The 21,345-nt window shown below is 53.1% G+C and overlaps 1 protein-coding gene across 4 annotated transcripts in view; it reads right to left on the reverse strand.

The window, feature by feature from the left end:
* Positions 1-21,294, reverse strand: part of LOC105467847 (transcription factor AP-4) — a 67,190-nt gene extending 45,896 nt beyond the window's left edge. The window contains exons 1-2 of one of the 4 annotated variants that reach the window (XM_071084043.1): positions 20,669-21,294; positions 6,169-6,302 (exon numbers count right to left, since the gene is read on the reverse strand). The gene's annotated coding sequence lies outside the window, so the exon portion shown is untranslated. Of the gene's footprint in view, positions 1-6,168; positions 6,303-9,363; positions 9,656-10,101; positions 10,533-20,668 lie in introns of those variants that run through there. The other 3 variants (XM_071084044.1, XM_071084041.1, XM_071084042.1) reach the window with 3 other exon arrangements.
* Between the last annotated feature and the right edge of the window lie 51 nt (positions 21,295-21,345).

Genomic DNA, 21,345 nt, shown 5'->3' on the forward strand with positions numbered 1-21,345 from the left:
CTGAAGCCTTAACCTCCTGGGTTAAAGCCATCTTCCTGCCTCAGTTTCCCAAGTAGCTGGGACTACAGGTGCACACCACTATGCTCATCTAATTTTTAAAAAATTTTTTGAAAATACAAAAAAATTAGCTGGGCATGGTGGCAGGCGCCTGTAGTCCCAGCTACTCAGGAGGCTGAGGCAGGAGAATGGCATGAACCCAGGAGGTGGAGCTTGCAGTGAGCCAAGATGATGCCACTGTGCTCCAGCCTGGGCAACACAGTGAGACCCCGTCTACACACACACAAAAAAATTTTTTTGGCCGGGCGCGGTGGCTCAAGCCTGTAATCCCAGCACTTTGGGAGGCCGAGGCAGGCGGATCACAAGGTCAGGAGATCGAGACCACAGTGAAACCCCGTCTCTACTAAAAATACAAAAAATTAGCCGGGCGCGGTGGCGGGCGCCTGTAGTCCCAGCTACTCAGGAGGCTGAGGCAGGAGAATGGCGGGAACCCGGGAGGCGGAGCTTGCAGTGAGCCGAGATCGCGCCACTGCACTCCAGCCTGGGCAACAGCGTGAGACTCCGTCTCAAAAAAAAAAAAAAAAAAAAGAAAAAAAAATTTTTTTGAGACGGAGTCTCGCTCTGTTGCCCAGGCTGGTCTCCAACTCCTGGGATCAATCAATCCTCCCACCTCGGCCTCCCAAAGTGCTGGGATTCCAAGCATGAGCCACCTCGCCCGGCCGGTGTGGTTCTTTTAAGGGACAGCGCCCCTCATTTCCATTTGCTCCATGGGGCTACAGGGGTATCAGCCCTGTGCTGGGCAGGCTCCTGACCCAGGCCCGTCCCATCAGGAGTACGGTGATCGCTACAGGGCTAGGCTGGGACCCAGCTCCGGCCAAAGAGAGGCAAGCGTAGGATTCTGCGGAATCCGTGGGGGACACAAGCTAGAGGTTCATGGGCCTGTGACAGGGCCTCTCAGGAAGCGCTGGCCCGAGAGCAAAGCAAACATGGAGGAAACTTGGCCAGGAGATGCAAGCCAGTGTTCCTGTGAGCACTGGACCCAGCTAGACCCTCGGCCTCTCCAGTTACACGAGCTGTCAAGGAACTGGTCTGTTATTTATTTATTTATTTATTTTTTATTTATGAGATGGGGTCTCGCGCTGTCACCCAGGCTGGAGTGCAGTGGTGCAATCTTGGCTCGCTGCAGCCTCTACCTCCTAGGCTCAAGCAATCCTCCTGCCTCAGGAGTAGCTGGGACTACAGGCCCCCACCACCACACCTGGCTAATTTTTCTATTTCTTTGTAGAGATGGGGTCTCACTATGTTGCCCAGACTGGTCTCAAACTTCTAGGTTCAAGTGATCCTCCCACCTCAGCTTCCAAAAGTGCTGGGATTACAGGCATGGGCCACTGTGCCTGGCCCAGGAACTGGTCTTTGAATCCAGGTCTGAAGGCTGAGCTCATGCTCTCTGCCTGGCCCCACCAGCTGTCCCCATAGAGGCTCTGGTAGATCAGGGGCTAGGGCAAGTCTGGGGAGGGGGCCTCACCTCCCTCCCAGCCCCGGGATGGAGTGTTGGACCCTCTCACCCCCTCCTAAAGCAGTTCCATTGCTCCCTTTGACCTTCAAAGTTGGCATCTGCTTGCAGGAATCTGTCTCTCTCCTCCTGGAATTCAGCCTCCAGATGTCAGATCTGAGGCGGTGGCGGCAGCATATGGCTCCCCTCAGAGTGAATCAGCCACATTCCAAAGGTGCACACACAGACGCCACACCCTCAGCAGCCTGGCTGCAGACTTCCTCCCGGCCCCAGCACCCGCACCCGCCCCAGCCCCCACCTCTTCCCAGCCAGACCCGACTTCGGGCTTCCTTTCCAGAGACTTTCTCCTGGAACTGGAACAGAGAGAGAGAAAGCCACTGGGGCTGGAGACACCCTGAGCAGCCCTGCTCTGCTCACTCGCTCCCAACCGCTCACAGCTGTTATCAATATATCTATGGTCCATCCATTCAACAGGTGTGCACTGAGCACCTATTATGTGGCAGACAAGATACACACAAGCCCCTAACCTCATGGAACTCAGCTGGGCAAGAGCCAAACAAAATCAGGTCCAGAGGCAGAAAAGAATTCCAAGTGTGGGAAGGGCTATAAAAGGAAGAAACAGGCCGGGCGCAGTGGCTCATGCCTGTAATCCCAGCATTTTGGGAGGCTGAGGCTGGCAGATCACGAGGTCAGAAGATGGAGACCACCCTGGCCAACATGGTGAAACCCCATCTCTACTAAAAACACAAAAATTAGCTGGGTGTGGTGGTGTGCGCCTGTAATCCCAGCTACTCTGGAGGCTGAGGCAGGAGAATCGCTTGAACCCAAGAGGCGGCGATTGTAGTGAGTCGAGATCACGCCACTGCACTCCAGCCTGGCAACGGAACAAGACTTCGTTTCAAAAAAAGGAAGAAACAAGGGCTCAGATATGTGACAAAGTGACAGAGGGAGAGTTATGGGGTGGGGGAGGCTTCTCTTGGGGTAACTTATAACCTGAGACCTGAAGGATGAATAGAAACCTCCTCTATCGGGTGGTCGTGGGTGTGCACACCTGTAATCCCCGAGCTCTGGGAGGCCCAGGCAGGAGGATTGCTTGAGTCCGGGAGTTCAAGACCAGCCTAGGCAATAGCAAGATCCCATCTCTACTAAATTAAAAAATATATATTTTTAAAGAAATCTCCTCTATCCCATCACTTCTGTAATCGTTTCACCAGAATTAAAGAAATATAACCCAAAAATATTTTCTCCAGTCAGAAAGTTCTTGGGTCCTCTTCTCCTGCCTTCTTTTGTCACTGAAGCCGGGAATCTGGCTAATTTTTTTTTATAAGACCTTTAGTGAGGCTGGGTGTGGTGGCTCATGCCTGTAATCCCAACACTTTGGGAGGCTGAGGCGGGTGGATCACGAGGTCAGGAGATTGAGACCATACTGGCTAACACGGTGAAACCCCATCTCTACTAAAAATACAAAAAATTAGCCAGGCGTGGTGGCGGGCGCCTGTAGTCCCAGCGACTTGGGAGGCTGAGGCAGGAGAATGGCATGAACCTGGAGGTGGAGCTTGCAGTGAGCCAAGATCGCGCCACTGCACTCCAGCCTGGATGACAGAGCGAGACTCCATCTCAAAAAAAAAAAAAAAAAGAAAAAAAAGACCTTTAGTGAGATATAATCCATATAATTCACCCCTTTACACCACTTTACAATTACCCCACAGTAGATGATTCAGTTGTTTTTAAATATTCACAGATTTGTGCATCCATAACCACAATTTTGGAATACTTTCTTTTTGTTTTTTTTTTGAGACGGAGTCTCACTCTGTCACCCAGGCTGGAGTGCAGGGGCACGATCTCAGCTCACTGCAAGCTCTGTCTCCTGGATTCAAGCGATTCTCCCGCCTCAGCCTCCCAAGTAGCTGGGACTATAGGTGAGCACCACCATGCCCGGCTAATTTTTTGTACTTTTAGTAGAGACGGGGTTTCACCGTGTTAGCCAGGCTGGTCTCAAACCCCTGACAGCAAGTGATCCACCTGCCTTGGCCTCCCAAAAGTGCTTGGATTACAGGCAAGAGCCACTGCGCCTGACCAATTTTGGAATATTTTCATTACCCCAAAAAGAAACTCCATTTAGCGTCATTCCCCAATGCTGGGTCACCACTCCCAACCCCAGGCAACCCCTAAGCTACTCTCTTTTATCTTTTTAATTTATTTATTTTTAGAGACAGGGTCTCACTGTGTTGCCCAGGCTGGAGTTCAGTGGTTTGATCATTGCTCACTGTAGCCTCTACCTCTTAGGGTCAAGCTATCCTCCCCTCTCAGTCTCCAGAGGAGCTGGGACTACAGGTGGGCGCCACCACACTCAGCTAATTTTATTTTATTTTTAGATACGGGGTCTCACTCTGTTGCTCAGGCTGGTCTTGAACTCCTGGTCTCAAGTGATCCTCCTGCCCCAGCTTTCCAAACTGCTCGTGCCTGTAGCTGTGAGCCACTGCCTCCAGCCCTTAATCTACTTCCTGTCTCTATGGATTTGCTTATTCTGGAAATTTCATATGAACAGAAACACAATACGCAGTCCTGTGTGTCTGGTTTGTCACTGGGCATAATGCTTTCAAGGGTTATCCATGTTGTAGTATGTATTGGTGCTTCGTTCCCATTTTTTTTTTTGAGATGGAGTCTCGCTCTGTCACCCAGGTTGGAGTGCCGTGGCCTCCGCCTCCCGGGTTCAAGCAGTTCTCCTGCCTCAGTCTCCCAAGTAGCTGGGTCTAGAGGCATGTGCCATCACGCCTGGCTAATTTTTTTAGAGACAAGGTTTCACCGTTCTTATTGGCCAGGATGGTCTCAATCTTCTGACCTCGTGATCTGCTGGCCTGGCCTCCCAAAGTGCTGGGATTACAGGCGTGAGCCACCACGCCCGGCCGCTTCATTCCTTTTTATGGCTGAATCATAATCTGCTGTTTGGAGACATCACGGTTGATTTATCCGTCCATCAGGTGACGGATACATGAGTTGTTTCCACTTTTTGGCTCTTACGAATAATGCTGCTCTGAACATTCCCATGCAAATTTCTGTGCAGATATGTTTCTATTCCTCTTGGATATACACGGTATATACCTAGGAGGGGCACTGCTGCGTCATATGGTCACCCCATGTTTAACTTTTTTGTTGTTTTTGAGATGCAGTCTCACTCTGTCGCCCTGACTGGAGTGCAGTAGCCTGATTTCAGCTCACTGCAACCTCCGCTTCCCAGATTCAAAGGATCCCCCTGCCTCAGCCTCCTGAGTAGCTGGGACTACAGGCTCCCACTACCACACCCAGCTAATTGTTTTTTTTTTTTTTTTTTTGAGATGGAGTCTCGCTCTGTCACCCAGGCTGGAGTGCAGTGGCCGGATCTCAGTTCACTGCAAGCTCCACCTCCCGGGTTTACGCCATTCTCCTGCCTCAGCCTCCCAAGTAGCTGGGACTACAGGCGCCCGCCACTGCGCCCGGCTAGTTTTTTTTTTTTTTGAGACGGAGTCTCACTCTGTCGCCCAGGCTGGAGTGCAGTGGCCGGATCTCAGCTCACTACAAGCTCCGCCTCCTGGGTTTATGCCATTCTCCTGCCTCAGCCTCCTGAGTAGGTGGACTACACGCGCCGCCACCTTGCCCGGCTAGTTTTTTGTATTTTTTAGTAGAGACGGGGTTTCACCATGTTAGCCAGGATGGTCTCAATCTCCTGATCTCGGGATCTGCCCGTCTCGGCCTCCCAAAGTGCTGGGATTACAGGCTTGAGCCACAGCACCCAGCCTCTTTTTTTTTTTTTTTTTTTTTTTTTTTTCATCGAGGCAGGGTTTCGCCCTGTTGTTCAGGCTGGTCTCCAACTCCTGACCTCAAGTGATCCGCCTGCCTTGGCTGGGATTACAAGCCTGAGCCACCGTGGCCGGCCTCCACATTTAACCTTTCAAGGAACCAGACTGTTTGAAAGGGGCTGCAGGCTCCCAACAGCACCACACTCTGTCCAGATTCACTGAGGCACCCCCCTGCATGACCCCCAGTTCTCCCTACTCAGAGGAGCACCTTAAAACTAGCTGGCCTAAAAGTCAGGTGCGATGGCTCACGACTGTAATCCCAGGACTTTGGGAGGCCGAGGTGGGCGGATCACGAGGTCAGGAGATCGAGACCATCCTGGCTAACATGGTGAAACCCTGTCTCTACTAAAAAAATACAAAAATAGTAGCCGGGTGTGGTGGCGGGCACCTGTAGTCCCAGCTACTCCAGAGGCTGAGGCAGGAGAATCACTTGAACCTGGGAGGTGGAGGTTGCAGTGAACCGCGATCGCACCATTGCACTCCCGCCTGGGAGACAGAGTGAGACTCCATCTCAAAAAAAAAAAAAAAAAGAAGTATCACAATCAAGAGAGGATGGCAGGGAATGGCGAGGCGCTCAGTGGTGAAACCGACAGGACTTGAACCCCACCTCCACTACTTTGCAGCTTTGCATTCTTGGATGAACCACGTGACTTCTCCAAGCCTGCCTCTCATCATCCACAAAACAGGCCTGATTGTGACAATCTACTTGGTAGGGTGATTTTGAGGATTAAACACAGTAATACAAAACAAGTTATACTGTTTGCCAAGGACATTACAGATGAGGTTGCGTAGCCAATACCATGCCAGGAAACCAAAACTCACCTCAAGAAATCTGTTGGGGGCCGGGCGCGGTGGCTCACGCCTGTAATCCCAGAACTTTGGGAGGCCGAGGCCCGCGGATCACGAGGTCAGGAGATCGAGACCATCCTGGCGAACACGGTGAAACCCCGTCCCTACTGAAAATGCAAAAAAAAAAAAAAAAAAAATTAGCCGGGCATGGTGGCGGGCGCCTGTAGTCCCAGCTTCTAGGGAGGCTGAGGCAGGAGAATGGCATTAACCTGGGAGGAGGCGGAGCTTGCAGTGAGCGGAGATGGCGCCATTGCACTCCAGCCTGGGCGACAGAGTGAGACTCTGTCTCAAAAAAAAAAAAAAGAAAGAAATCTGTTGGGTAGCTAGGCGTGGTGGCTCATGCCTGTAATCCCAGCACTTTGGGAGGTCAAGGCGGGAGGATCACTTGGGGCCAGGAATTTGAGACCAGCCTGGGAAACACAGTGAGACCCTGTCTTTACTAAATATAAAAGTAAAAAAATAGCTGAGCATGGTGGTGTGCACCTATAATCCTAGCTACTTGGGAGGCTGAGGTGGGAGGATTGCTAGAGCCCCGAAGGCTGAGGCTGCAGGGAGCCGAGATCGCAGCACTGCACTCCAGCCTGGGCGATAGAGTGAGGCCTATCTCAGGAGATAAAAAGAAAAAGAAATCTGTCTTGTCCTAAAGCTGACAGGGGCAAAACCAGGATCTGAATCACGTGATTCTCGACAGGGTTTTGGCCAGTGCTGTGTGAACACTCACACAGATGGGGGATGCTGGGCAGCTTCAGCTCAGAAGGAACACTGAGTGAGGGACAGATGGGCTGGTCCGGCAGGGGACCCGCCCATTCAGCAGATGTCCCTGGGCACAGCTCACATGTCAGTTCTCTGCAAAGTGCACAAGATGCTGAGAAGTGTCAGAGCCTGCTAACGAGGGCTGGGCAAGGGAGACGGATAGAAGCAGAAGCGAACTTGCCTGGGTTGGGGGAAGGGGATGGTGCAACGCAACCCCGAGGCCGAAAGCCTGGGTGCTACAACCAACAGGGGTGGGGGCAGGGGCTAAGGGCTCAGGGTTCGGGAAAATGAGGCAGCTCTCCTAGTTTTACTGGGGAAAGGAAAACAAGGCAGGAATTTCCGGCAGAGAAACCTGGCTACTCAGTGGGACTCTTAAATATGCCCCTTTTTCCTCTATCCTCCAGTGCAGCCTCAAGACGGGCCCTGCTGGTCCATCCTAGGGTGACAGGTGTAACCAGATTCCCCTCCAATCAGAGTCCATTTGGAAAGCTCCAGTGGGTTACCCAAGGGCAGATACCAAGTAAGTCCCTAAAAATGGAGGCCAGTGTGCCCTGGAGGCCAAGTATAAATATGGGGAACTCTGAGCCGGGCACAGTGGCTCACACCTGCAATCCCAGTACTTTGGGAAGCCAAGGGCGGATCACCTGAGGAGTTCGAGACCAGCCTGGGCAACACGGTGAAATCCCGTCTCAACTAAAAATACAAAATTAGTTTGGTATGGTGATGGGTGCCTGTGGTCCCAGCTACTCGGGAGGCTAGGGTGGGAGAATCACTTGAACCCGGGAGGTGGAGGTTGCAGTGAGCTGAGATCACACCATTGCATTCCAGATTGGGCAAAAACAGCAAAATTCCATCTCAAAAATAATAATAATAATAATAAATATGTGGGGAACTCAGAGATCGGGGTTCCCCTCACTTTTGCCTCTTCTACTGAGTTAAAGTGTCAAGGAAAGGGGTTCCCAGCACAAAACTTTCAGGAGTATTTGGTTTTAGGGGTTACAGGCAGAGAGGCAGGACCCTAGAGGGATTTCTTTCTTTTTTTTTTTTTTGAGGCAGAGTCTCGCTCTGTCGCTCAGGCTGGAGTGCAGTGGCGTGATCTCGGCTCACTGCAAGCTCCGCCTCCCGGGTTCACGCCATTCTCCTGCCTTAGCCTCCCCAGTAGCTGGGACTACAGGCGCCCGCCACCACGCCCGGCTAATTTTTTTTTTATTTTTAGTAGAGACTGGGTTTCACCATGGTCTCGATTTCCTGACCTCGTGATCCACATGCCTTGGCCTCCCAAAGTGCTGGGATTACAGGAGTGAGCCACTGTGCCCAGCCCCTAGAGGGATTTAGGAAGTGGGTGGAACCACAAAGGAAAAGTCAGCCGCTGGTGGGGTCTCAGCTTGGAGGATGACAGGAAGTGAAGTGTCACTTAAGGAACAGTTTAGGATAGAGCAAGGGATGAGGAAGCCCGCCTGGAGTTCGGCAGGAGTGGGTGACCTCATGTAGCCCACTGTTTTGAGAAACCTGGCTGGGGAGGTTGGAGACATGGTTGTGGCTTGAGACTAGTGTTTTTTTTGCTTTTGGGGACCGAGTTCCACTCTTGTTTCCCAGGCTGGAGTGCAATAGCACGGTCTCGGCTTACTGCAACTTCTACCTCCCAGGTTCAAGGGATTCTCCTGCCTCAGTCTCCCAAGTAGCTGGAATTACAGGCACCTGCCATCATGCCCAGCAAATTTTTGTATTTTTAGTAGAGAAGGGGTTTCACCATATTGGCCAGGCTGGTCTGGAACTCCTGACCTCAGGTGGTCCGCCCGCCGCGGCCTCCTAAAGTGCTGGGATTACAGGCGTGAGCCACCTCACTGGGTAAGACTAGTGTTTTTGATTGTTTGTTTTGAGATGGAATCTTGCTCTGTCCGCTCACTGCAACATTTGCCTCCCAGGTTCAAGCAATTCTCTTGCTTCAGCCTCCGGAGTAGCTGGGACCACAGCTGTGTGCCATCATGCCCAGCTAACAGAGATAAGGTCTTACTATGTTGCCCATGCTGGTCTTGAACTCCTGGGTTTAGGAGATCCTTCCACCTCGGCCTCCCAAAGTGCTGAAATTACAGGTGTGAGCCACTGTGCCCGTCCTGGAGTCAAAGGTTTTGGACTTGAATGCCATCTCTGCTACTTTAGAGCTGTGTGTGCATGTACTCTTAACCTGTGTCACCCCTCTCAAAATGGGCCCGATAGTAGGTTCCATTTTGGTCTGGTCCCACCAGGACCTTTGACTCACTAGCAACCTGAGGTAGGGGCTCATGTAATAGCCCAGCTCCTCAAACACGGAGGATGGGTCCCACTCCTGACCCAGTCTCAGTTTACATCAGAGCCTAAAGGCGGAGACTAGAGGCTGCACCAGGCTGGGGAAGGGGCAAATTCTAGATGACTCACCAGGCCCGTACCCATGAGAGCCCTCAGGCCTCAGCACCGTGGATCCAGAGGCATAGACAGCTTTGCAGGAGGGTGCAAGCACTTCCTCCCCGCTTCCCACTGCAGAAAAGTCACTTTCTCGCGGCAGAGCCCAGACTGGCAACCCCCAGGCCTTCTACCCCTCACCTGGGCAGCAGGTGTGCTGGCTGTGTGTGTTTCAGTCTCTCCAGGCTCAGAGGGACGGCGGGGGATGCTGCCTGCACGGTTGCTAGCAGCGGACATAGCTGACTGGCTGACACTGCCTTTGTTATGCTCCAAAGCACTCAGCCAGCCCGGGCCCCCCACCCACTCCCTCTCTCCCCAAGCCACCAGAAGCAGCCTCTTCCCGGCTCCCGCCCTTCCTCCCCGAAGCCACTTGTACCTGCTCCAGAGCCTGGAGAGGTGACAAGTGCTTCCCAGACAACAAAAGCATCTCCCAGGAGAACAGATGTCATAAAGACTCAGCTACATCCTTGCTCTGTGCCCTGGTTTTAGGCTGCCTTCAGGCAGCTATTTGGGATGAAACTGAGGCACGGGGTAAAGGGTCTGTCTTGGTCAAGGTCATCCCACCTGGGGACTCCTGGGTGTGTTTCAGACATCCGTCCCCTTGGGTTCCAATGCTGGTCTGGCCATTTACAAGCTGTGTGACTTAGGGCAAATTATTTTACCTCCCTGAGCCTAATTTTCCCCCAGATAATGATAGACAGGTAGTGAACCCACCTCTTGCTAAAAAATGTGAGCCATTATTGTCATTATTCCATCCTTTTAATTCCTCTTTCTCTCCAATCCAGCCACATCAGCCTCAAGGCCTGCTGCCCCTGGACCTTAGGCCTGCGATGTGAAATCTTTCTGGAATGTTCCTTCGTTAGTTCTTCGCATGGCTTGCTCCCTCGCTTCCTTCCTTTGAGTCTTGACTCAACTCACCTCCCCAGCGAGACCCTGCCCTGTCTTCCCTGGGCGCTCATGTGACATCCAAGGCGGTTTCCCAATTCGACTGGTGGCCCTTGCGCCTGAACGTAAGCCCCACGAGGACAGGGCTGTTTCATTTCTGACTCCCGTGTCCCCAGCGTTGGAAAGAATGACTGCGGGCGCCGACGCCAGGAGCGGGCTGTCTGCGCCCCGTCGGGCGGCTCCCAGCGCGCGCCCTCGAGGTCACGTCCGGGGCGCGCCGGCCGGAAGGAGGCCCCGCGTGGGTGTAGGGGCGGGGCGTCCGGGCCAGACCACGCCCCCCGGCCTCGAGCCCCCGCAGTCAGTGGCAGAGCCCGCCCGGCTGGGGCCGCCTCGCACTTCCGCTCCCTAGCCGGCTTATTCATATTCATGAGGGGGGCGAGAGGCGGGGCCCGGGTCGCCGGCGGCCCCCCGCCCCCGGCCTGGAATCCCGCCCCGGCGGAGGCTTGGGCCCCAGTGGGGCGCCCCCGGCTTCCGCCTCGGGGAGGGAGTTTCCACTTGGTCACGACTCAAAAATGTGTCGCTCCCGCTTCTCCGCCCCCTTGTCCCTGCCCTGGGGGGGTCTCCTCCTAAGGAAGGCAGGAGGGCAGGAGGGGCGGGGCCAGGGGAAGGACGGCTCCTCCCCCCCCCTCCGCAGGTCCTCAGGGATCCCGGGCGGACCCCTTTTCCTCCAAGTTAGCGCCTGCAATAATCTTTTTTTTTCCCCCCGAGACAGAGTCTTCCTCTGTCGCCCAGAGCCTGAGTGCAATGGCGCGATCTTGGTTCACTGCAACCTCCGCCTCTGGGGTTCAAGCGATTCTCCTCCCTCAGCCTCCCGAGTAGCAGGGATCACAGGCGCGCGCCAACACGCCCGGCTAATTTTTGTATTTTTAGTAGAGATGGAGTTTCACCATGTTGGTCAGGCTGGTTTTGAACTCCTGACTTCGTGATCCGCCCGCCTCGGCCTCCCAAAGTGCTGGGATTACAGGCGTCAGACACCGCGCGCAGTCCCGCAATAATCTTAATTTTTTTTTTCTTTTTTGAGTTGGAGTCTCGCTCTGTTGCCCAGGCTGGAGTACAGTGGCTCCATCTCAGCCCACCACGATCTCCGCCTCTGGGTTCAAGCGATTCTCCTGCCTCAGCCTCCCGAGTAGCTGGGACTACAGGCGCGTACCACCCTGCCCAGCTAATTTTTGTATTTTTAGTAGAGATGGGATTTCACTATGTTGGCAAGGCTGGTCTCGAACTCCTGACCTCGTGATCTGCCCGCCTCGGCCTCCCAAAGTGCTGGGATTTAAAGGCGTGAGCCACTGCTCCTGGCCAATAATCCTCATCTTTTAAACATAATAATAGCTCTAACTTCCTAAACGTTTATTCTGCATCAGGAACTGTGCCATTCATATAAAACTACCTCTTTTATTTTTATATTATTTATTTATTTATTTTTTGAGATGGAGTTTCAGTCTTGTTGCTCAGGCTGGAGTGCAATGTCACGATCTTGGCCCATCGCAACCTCTGCCTCCCAGGTTCAAGCGATTCTCCTTGGGATTACAAGTACCTGGGATTGCCGGTCGCGGTGGCTCAAGCCTGTAATCCCAGCACTTTGGGAGGCCGAGACGGGTGGATCACGAGGTCAGGAGATCCAGACCATCCTGGCTAACACGGTGAAACCCCGTCTCTACTAAAAAATACAAAAAACTAGCGGGACGAGGTGGCGGGCGTCTGTAGTCCCAGCTACTCGGGAGGCTGAGGCAGGAGAATGGGCGTAAACCCGGGAGGAGGAGCTTGCAGTGAGCTGAGATCCCGCCACAGCACTCCAGCCTGGGCGACAGAGCGACTCTGTCTCAAAAAAAACAAAAACAAACAAAAACAAAAAAACCCAAGTACCTGGGATTACAGGCATGCGCCACCACACCCAGCTAATTTTGTATTTTTAGTAGAGACGGGGTTTTTCCATTTTGGTTAGGCTGGTCTCCAACTCCTGATCTCAGGTGATCTGCCTGCCTCAGCCTCCCAAAATGCTGGGATTACAGGCGTGAGCCACCGTGACGAGCCTTTTTTTTTGAGACTGGGTCTCACTCCGTCCCCCAGGCTGGAGTTCAGTGGCACAATCTCGGCTCACTGCAGCCTCCATCTCCTGGGTTCAAGCAATCCTCCAGCCTCAGCTGTCCAAGCAGCTGTGACTACAGGCGTGCACCACCACGACCAGCTAATAATTTCTTGTAGAGATAGAGAACAGAGTCTCAGTGTGTTGCCCAGGCTGGTCTCGAACTCCTGGGTTCAAGCAATCCTCCTGCGTTGGCCTCCTAAAGTGCTGGAACTATAGGCATGAGCTACTGTGCCCCACCAAAACTACCTCTTTTACTTTTTATTGATTTATTTTGCGATGGAGTCTCACTCTGTCACCCAGGCTGGAGTTCAGTGGTACAGTTCAGCTCACTGCAACCTCTGCCTCCTGGTTTCAAGCGATTCTCGTGCCTCAGCCTCCTGAATAGCTGGGATTACAGGCACGTGCCACCATGCCCAGCTAATTTTTGTATTTTTAGTAGAGACCGGGTCTCACGATGTTGGCCAGGCTGGTCTCGAACTCCTGACCCCAAAGGATCCACCTGCCTTGGCCTCCCAAAGTGCTGTGATTACAGGGATGAGCCACAGGGCCCGGCCCAAAACTACCTCTTTTAAACTTCCCAAGGATCTGTGCAATATTATGATACCAAGAAGCTCAGAGCTGTTGAGTGACTCACCCACATCACACAGCAGGCTTCGGGTTTTCCAGAAAGGTTGGTCCTGCTGGGTTTGGGGGGGGCAGGTGCATGTCTCCCACCACCTTTCAGGAAATGAGGCTTACCTAAGGCACTCCTGTCTTGCTGGATGTGGCTGAGGGTTGGGTCTGTGGGCCCTGATGGGAGGGAGAAGCTACGTGCTAGGAGAAACGAAACCACGAAGGCAGGACAGGCTACATAATTTAAAATGAAAATTTGCGGGCCATGTTCTAAAATGATTAAGAATTTCAAGATGGTGACAGCAGAACATTCAACCACAGTCAGGCCCTTCTAAGGGCCAGCCCTGTGCAACTGCATAGCTCACATGGCTTCCATGAAGCAAGCCTCTGATGAAGGAGCCCAAGCGTGACAGCGCTACCACCAGGGACATCCCCACCTCTGATATAACTCTCCCCCCAGCCCAGGCGTCCCATCCTGTCCCTGCCCTGGGATGCAGGACCCAGTCTCTAGACTTCCAAAAGCTGAGCATTTCAGGTTTTGCAGGTCAGGTTCTTGGAGAGTCAGGTGGGTCACCCTGGCAGTGTCTCACATCTGCAAGACCCAGTCGGGCCCCTGGGGCTGCACCTCCCGGGCATTTTCAGCTCTGGGCCCTGCGGGCAGGTGGCGCTGTGTTGTACATGCCAGGCCCAGCGTGGCTTTGGTTCTGACTTGAACCCCTCCTTTCTCCCTGGGGCGGGGAATGAAGAGCAGCCAGGGCCGCTTCCCAGAATAAACACCCCACCCACAGACAGCCCCAGCTCTGTAGGCTCAGCCAGCCAGCGCCCATGGAGAGACACGCTCGCCAGGCCACAGGCTCAGGGTTGATAAGTCATCCTGATCTCACTCCCTCCATCACTCACGCCTTGTGCCTGGGCCCTGCTCGCTGTGGACCGCTTCATTCATAATAGCTACCATTTGTGGGGCTCTGTCTCCCAGCCACGTGCTGCTGGAAGCCCTTTCTGTGCACTTCCCACTGAGCCTCACAGAGGCCAGTGGTGATAGGTGCCCCCGAGGACTGCCATTTCATAGATGGGGAAACTGAGGCTCAGAGAGGTTAGAGGGCTTGGCCAAGGTCAAGGGCCAGAGTTCTGGATCTGCCACCATTTATCCATCCTGGTTCCTATCATCTCTGCTACATCTACAATGTAGGTCTCAAGGGTTACTTCTTCTTTTTTTTTTTTTTAAGAGAGAGGTTCTCAGGGCCAGGCATGGTGCCTCATGCCTGTAATCCTAGCACTTTGGGAGGCTGAGGTGGGCGGATCACCTGAGGTGAGGAGTTAGAGACCAGCCTGGCCAACATGGCAAAACCCCATCTCTAGGAAAAATACAAAAATTAGGCAGATGTGGTGGCACAAGCCTGTAATCCCAGCTACTGAGGAGGCTGAGGGAGGAGAATCCCTTCAACCCGGGAGACAGAGGTTGCAGTGAGCCAAGATCATACCACTGCACTCCAGCCTGGGTGACAGAGCAAGACTCCAACTCAAAAAAGAAAGAGATAGGGTCTCAGCCGCGTATGGTGGCTCACGCCTGTTATGAGGCTAAGACAGGAGGATTGCTTGAGCCCAGAAGTTCAAAACTAGCCTGGGTAACACAGTGAGACCCCTGTCTCTACAGAAAATAGGAAAATTAGGTGAGTGTGGTGGCACACGCCTGTAGTCCCAGCTCCTTGGGAGGTGGAGGTGGCAGGATCACCTGAGCCTGGGATGTCGAGGCTGCAGTGAGCCGTGATCGCACCACTGCACTCCAGCCTGGGCAATAGAGTGAGACCCTATCTCAAAAAAAGGAGAGCTTAATAATCTGTTGGATAAGAATGAATGGGAACCAGCCAGGCGCAGTGACTCACGCCTGTAATCCCAGCACTTTGGGAAGCCCAGGTGGGCGGATCATGAGGTCAGGAGTTCGAGACCAGCCTGGCCAACATGGTGAAACCCCGTTTCTACTAAAAATACGAAAATTTGCCGGGTGTGGTGGCGTATGTCTGTAATCCCAGCTACTCCGGAGGCTGAGGCAGGAGAATTGCTTAAACCTGGGAGGTGGAGATTGCAGTGAGACGAGATCATGCCAATGCACTCCAGCCTGGTCGACAGAGCAAGACTCTGTCTCGAAAAAAAAAAATGAATGGGAACCTAGGTGATGTTCAATAAATATTTATTGTTAAGGATTAGGGGACGAAGTTCAGCCCCCAAAGTGTATCTATCAGCAATACTCAGGAAGCATTACAACATGCCAGGCCCTGGGCAGGACCTTGCAGGGGGAGAGACAAAGCAGACAGTGTCCCTCTCATTGGGGATCCTACCATCTAATGGGGAGACTCTGAGAGTCTCCTCCCTCCAAAAGGCCCTACTCTGAAAGGAGGACGCCCAGCAGAATGGCAGGGAGGGAGGACATGCCTCTGTGCCTGTTGTTCACTTAGAAGGAGAAATGGGGCCTGGCTCTCCTGCAGTGGCAGCTGCTGCCTCCTGGAAAAGCAGAACCTAGAGAAAACAGCTGAGAGCCTGGCCTTGTTGGTTGTCTCTACTGCCTGTCCCCCATCTTGCCAGCTACCTGATGCCCCAGGGAAGTAGTGGGTTGGAGAGCACAAGCTTTGGATTCAGACTGCAGACACACGGAGAACACAATCCGGACTATGCCTCCTACTAGCTTATACAACCTTGGACAAGTTAGTGAACTTCTCTGTGCGGTTGTCGTGAATATAATGAAAATGTCCAGTAGAGAGAAAAAGCTGGGGATGGCTCCATCTGGAATCCCAGCACTTTGGGAGGCTGAGGCAGGAGGATCACTTGAGCCCAGGAGTTCAAGACCAGTCTGGGCAAGATGGCGAGATCTGTCTCTAAATATTATTATTATTTTGAGACAGATTCTCACTTTGTCATCCAGGCTGGAGTACAGTGGCACAATCTCAGCTCACTGCAGCCTCCACCTCCCGGGTTCAAGTGATCCTTCTGCCTCAACCTCCCAAGTAGCTGGGACTACAGGTCAACACACTTGTCTAATTATTATTATTATTATTGTTATTATTATTATTTCTGAGACAGAGTCTTGCTCTGTTGCCTAGGCTGGAGTGGAGTGGCGCTATCTTGGCTCACTGCAACCTCCGCCTCCTGGGTCCAAGCAATTCTCCTGTCTCAGCCTCTTGAGTAGCTGGGATTACAGGTGCACACCACCACTCCCAGCTCCTTTTTGTATTTTTAGTAGAGATGGGGTTTTACCATGTTAGCCAGGCTGATCTCAAACCCTGACCTCAGGTCATCTGCCCGCCTCAGTCTCCCAAATTGCTGTGATTACAGGTGTGAGCCACTGCGTCCAGCTATTATTATTATTATTATTATTATTATTTTATTTATTTATTTTTTGAGACAGTCTCGCTCTGTCGCCCGGGCTGGAGTGCAGTGGCGCAATCTTGGCTCACTGCAAACTCCGCCTCCTGGGTTCACGCCATTCTCCTGCCTCAGCTTCCCAAGTAGCTGGGACTACAGGAACCCGTCACCACGCCCGGCTAATTTTTTTCTATTTTTCGTAGAAACAGGGTTTCACTGTGTTAGCCAGGATGGTCTCGATCTCCTGACCTCATGATCCGTCCGCCTCGGCCTCTCAAAGTGCTGGGATTACAGACATGAGCCACTGCGCCCGGCCACGCTATTATTATTATTTTTAGACAGGGTCTTGCTCTGTCACTCAGGGTAGAGTGCAGTGGCATGATCACAGCTCACTGCAGCCTCGATCTCCTGGGCTCCAGTGATCCTTCCACCTCAGCCTCCCAAGTAGCTGGGATTATAGATGTGTGCCACCAGGCCCAGCTAACTTTTTATTTTTTGTAAAGAGATGTGGTCTCTTGGGAGGCCGGGGCAAGTGGATCACCTGAGGTCAGGAGTTAAGGACCAGCTTGAGCAACATGGCGAAATCTCGTCTCTACTAATAATACAAAAAATTAGCCAGGCATAGTGGCGAGCGCCTGCAATCCCAGCTACTCGGGAGGCTTAGGCAGGAGAAATCACTTGAACCCAGGAGACAGAGGTTGCAGTGAGCCGAGATTGCGCCATCGGACTCCAGACTGGGAGACAAGAGCAAAACTCCGTCTAAAAAAAAAAAAAAGGGATGGGGTCTCATTTTATTGCCCAGGCTGGTCTCAAACTCTTGATCCTCCTGCCTTGGCCTTATAGAGTGCTGGGATTACAGGCATGAGCCACTGTGCCCAGCCCTGTCTCTATTTACACAAATAAAAATAAAAGTTAAAAAATAAAATGTCTGGTAGAGAGAAAGAACTGGTCTGGAGGGGGCTCACGCCTGTAATCCCAGCACTTTGGGAGGCTGAGTTGGGAGGCTTGCTTGAGCCCTGAAGTTGGAGGGAGGCTACAGTGAGCTAGGATAGAGCCATTGCAGTCCAACCTGGGCAAGAGAGGGAGACCCTGTCTCTAAAAAAATTTAAAGAAAAATAAATAAAAAAAGAAAGACTGGTCTGGCCGAGAACTGGAGACCTTCCTTCCTTCCTTCCTTCCTTCCTTCCTTCCTTCCTTCCTTCCTTCCTTCCTTCCTCCCTCCCTCCCTCCTTCCCTCCCTCCCTCTCTCTCTCTCTCTCTCTCTCTTTCTTTCTTTCTTTGTTTTTGTTTAAGATGGAGTCCTGCTCTGTCACCCAGGCTGGAGTGCAATGGCATGATCTCGGCTTACTGCAACCTCTGCCTCCCAGGTTTAAGTGATTCTCCTGACTCAGCCTCCCAAATAGCTGGGATTACAGGCTCATGCTACCATGCTTGGCTAATTTTTGTATTTTTAATAGAGGCAGGGTTTCACCATGTTGGCCAGGCTGGTCTCGAACTTCTGACCTCAGGTGATCTGCCTGCCTCAGCCTCCCAAAGTGCTAGGATTATAAGTGTGAGCCACCGCACCCGGCCGGGAACTGGAGGTTTCTGGTTAAATCACCCCACCAAGACCACGGAGTTCTTTCTTCACACTTACTGGTTTTGCAGGAGCCAACCAGCCAAATTTAAGGGGTTTCCTGGAGACTAAGCAGACAGCAGCTAGTTCCTGGAATTGACAAGCCCTGTGCTGGGCCTGACATCTCCCAGTGATTGCTAACATGTATTGGGAGCATACTGCATCTACTCATCACAGCAGCCTCAGAAAAGAGATGTTCTTCTTCACCATTCAGATTAAGAACCCAGAGGGGGTTGGGGAGCCCACATCAGAGTTCTTCGTGGGAGCAACATGCAGAAATCTCTCAAAAACGCTGGGCGCGGTGGCTCATGCCTGTAATCCCAGCACTTCAGGAGACTAAGGCGTGCAGATCACAAGGTCAAGAGTTCAAGACCAGCCTGGCCAACATGGTGAAACCCTGTCTCTATTAAAAATACAAAAAACAAGGCCGGGCGCGGTGGCTCAAGCCTGTAATCCCAGCACTTTGGGAGGCCGAGACGGGTGGATCACAAAGTCAGGAGATCGAGACCATCCTGGCGAACACAGTGAAACCCCATCTCTACTAAAACTACAAAAAACTAGCCGGGCGAGGTGGCGGGCGCCTGTAGTCCCAGCTACTCAGGAGGCTGAGGCAGGAGAATGGCGGGAACCCGGGAGGCGGAGCTTGCAGTGAGCTGAGATCCAGCCACTGCACTCCAGCCTGGGCGACAGAGCAAGACTCCGTCTCAAAAAAAAAAAAAAAAAAAAAATACAAAAAACATTAGCCAAGCATGATGGTGGGAACCTGTAGTCCCAGCTACTCAGGAGGCTTAGGCAGGAGAATAGCTTGAACCCGGGAGGCGGAAGTTGCAGTGAGCTGATATTGCACCACTGCCTTCTAGCCTGGGCAACAGAACAAGACTCTGTCTCATAAATAAATAAATAAATACATGTCTTAAAAAGACCCTCAAGGGTGAAGTTGCTTCTGGTCAAGTCTCCCTCATGGCACAGAGTCGTCTGATTTCTCTGGTCATTTGGTTCAGGTCTCTCTCCCCTGCTGGGGCTGTTTTCCATTTATCCATACTGTGGTACAGGGCTTGGCATCCTGCAAGCACTCAATACATTTTTTTTTTTTTTTTGAGACAGAGTCTCACTCTGTTGCCCAGGCTGGAGTGCAGTGGCGCGATCTCAGCTCACTGCAACCTCTGCATCCCGGGTTCAAGCGATTCTCCTGCGTCAGCCTCTGGAGAAGTTGGGACTATAGGTGCACACCACCACACCCGGCTAATATATATTTTTTTATTTTTAGTAGAGACAGGGTTTCATCATGTTGGCTGAGCTGGTCTTCAACTCCTGACCCCAGGTGATCCACCGGCCTCAGCCTCCCAAAGTGCTGGGATTACAGGCGTGAGCCACCACACCTATCCTCAATAAACATTTAAAAAATATTATTATTTTTGCTTGGTCCCCCATGCTGGAGTGCAGTGACGCGATCTCGGCTCACTGCAACCTCTGCCTCCTGAGTTCAAGCAATTCTCCTGCCTCAGCCTCCTGAGTAGCTGGGATTACAAGCATGCGCCACCATGCCCGGCTAATTTTTGTATTTTTAGTAGGGATGAGGTTTCACCATGTTGGCCAGACTGGTCTCAAACTCCTGACCTAAAGTGATCCTCCCGCCTCAGTCTCCCAAAATGTTGGGATTACAGGCGTGAGCCATCACACCCGGCCAATTTAAAAAAATATAATAGAGATGAGGCGGGAGGTGGGGGTCTCACTATGTTGCCCAGGCTGGTCTCCAACTCCTGGCCTCCAGGGATCCTCCCACTTCGGCCTCCCAAAGTGCTGGGCTTACAGGTATGAGCCACCGCGCCTGGCCGATAAACATTTTTGCTAACAGATTTAAACTAGCGTCTCCTGTACCTTTCTTCACGCCTCGACTCCCTCGCCCCACCGGGCTGCAACTCTGCCTGCCTGAGTTCGGATGCGGTCAGCTGCTGGGCAGCGCTCCGGGCTGAAGCGCAGCGATTCCCGCCGCCGGGAGAGGGCGCTCTGCGGGCCTCGGCCTCGGCCCTTCCGGACGCCCGCGCAGGTCGCCGGACCCAGAGAGTCGGCCCTTAATAGCCCCCTCCTGGAAGCGCTAGGTCCCGAAGCTGGCCTTCCCCCGGGGCCCATCTCCCGGCTAATGTTTAACCCGGCCACACTCCACAATATCCACACTCAGGAGACCGGGGTGGGGTGAGGGTGGGGGCTGGGGGAAGCCACCTTCGAATCGCCAACTTCCGAGCCTTTGCTCCAGGAAAACGACCTTCCCACATCCCTTCAGGTTTCAACCTACAGCTCCTGAGCACCTACTATGTGCCCATTCCCACAATAGGTCATGAGCCCTAATATGTGTCCATTAGATCAAAACATGAGCATCCATTATGAATCCACACCTACTATGTGTGCATTCACTCACAACGTCCTGAGCACCTACTATGTGTGCATTCTCTTAAAATACAATGAGAATCGATTGTGTGTCCACATAACCTATGAGCACCTACTATGTGTCCATCTGGGCACCAGGCCATGAGCGCCTACTATGTGCCAAGCCTTGTGCCTGCCACGATGCCTTGTGATCAAGAGCCACGTGCTTCGGGCTCTGGCGGGGACCGCGCCATCAAATGCACCAATGAAGACGGAATTAAAACCGGCGTCAGATGCCTCACCTCTAGGGGATGCTGATTCTGAGGTGCCTTTTTCCGTCTCCTAGACTCCACAAGGCCAACTCCGCTGGGGAGAGGGGGTGTCCAACAGCAGGAGGGCTGTTTTTTTGAACTACGATTTGCCAGCATACAGCCAGAGCAGCAGGAAGATAACAGGGCGGGGGGCACAGGATTAGCCCAAATAAAACATACTCGAGAACGCGAGTCTGTGGTTAAACAAGAGGCAGAAAACAGCTGGGCCGGGTGCGGGGCTTCTCCCTCGCGTGTATCCGCTCACTGCACTCGCTGCCCCGGCCGCGGGCGCCACGCAGGGTGCTGATGTCCAGGAGGGATCTAGACCTCCCGCGGCGCTCGGGCTCGGGGACGCAGGTGGTCCCAAATGTTGGGACGAAGCTAGGAACGAAGCGGAAGTCCGGATTGCTCGGCATCAGGCCTCGTCCTTATTCTACCGTGAGGGAAACTGAGGCCGAGGGCAAGGCAGGGAGTCGCCCGCCGTCTGACCAGCGTGAGGGGCTGCGCCGGGCCCCGAACCCTGGTTTGCGCCGCACGGCATCGGGATCCAGGGCCTCTGCCCGCCGGGCGCTGCCTGCGCGTTCCTGGAACTGGGCTGGGCGGAGAAATCAGGGCCCGCAGAGAGGCATTCCTGCCGCCTTCTCCGCCGCCCAGGGCTGCAGGGGGGC

This window comes from Macaca nemestrina, chromosome 18 (assembly GCF_043159975.1).
Source record: "Macaca nemestrina isolate mMacNem1 chromosome 18, mMacNem.hap1, whole genome shotgun sequence".
NCBI classification, from domain to species: Eukaryota; Metazoa; Chordata; class Mammalia; order Primates; family Cercopithecidae; genus Macaca; species Macaca nemestrina.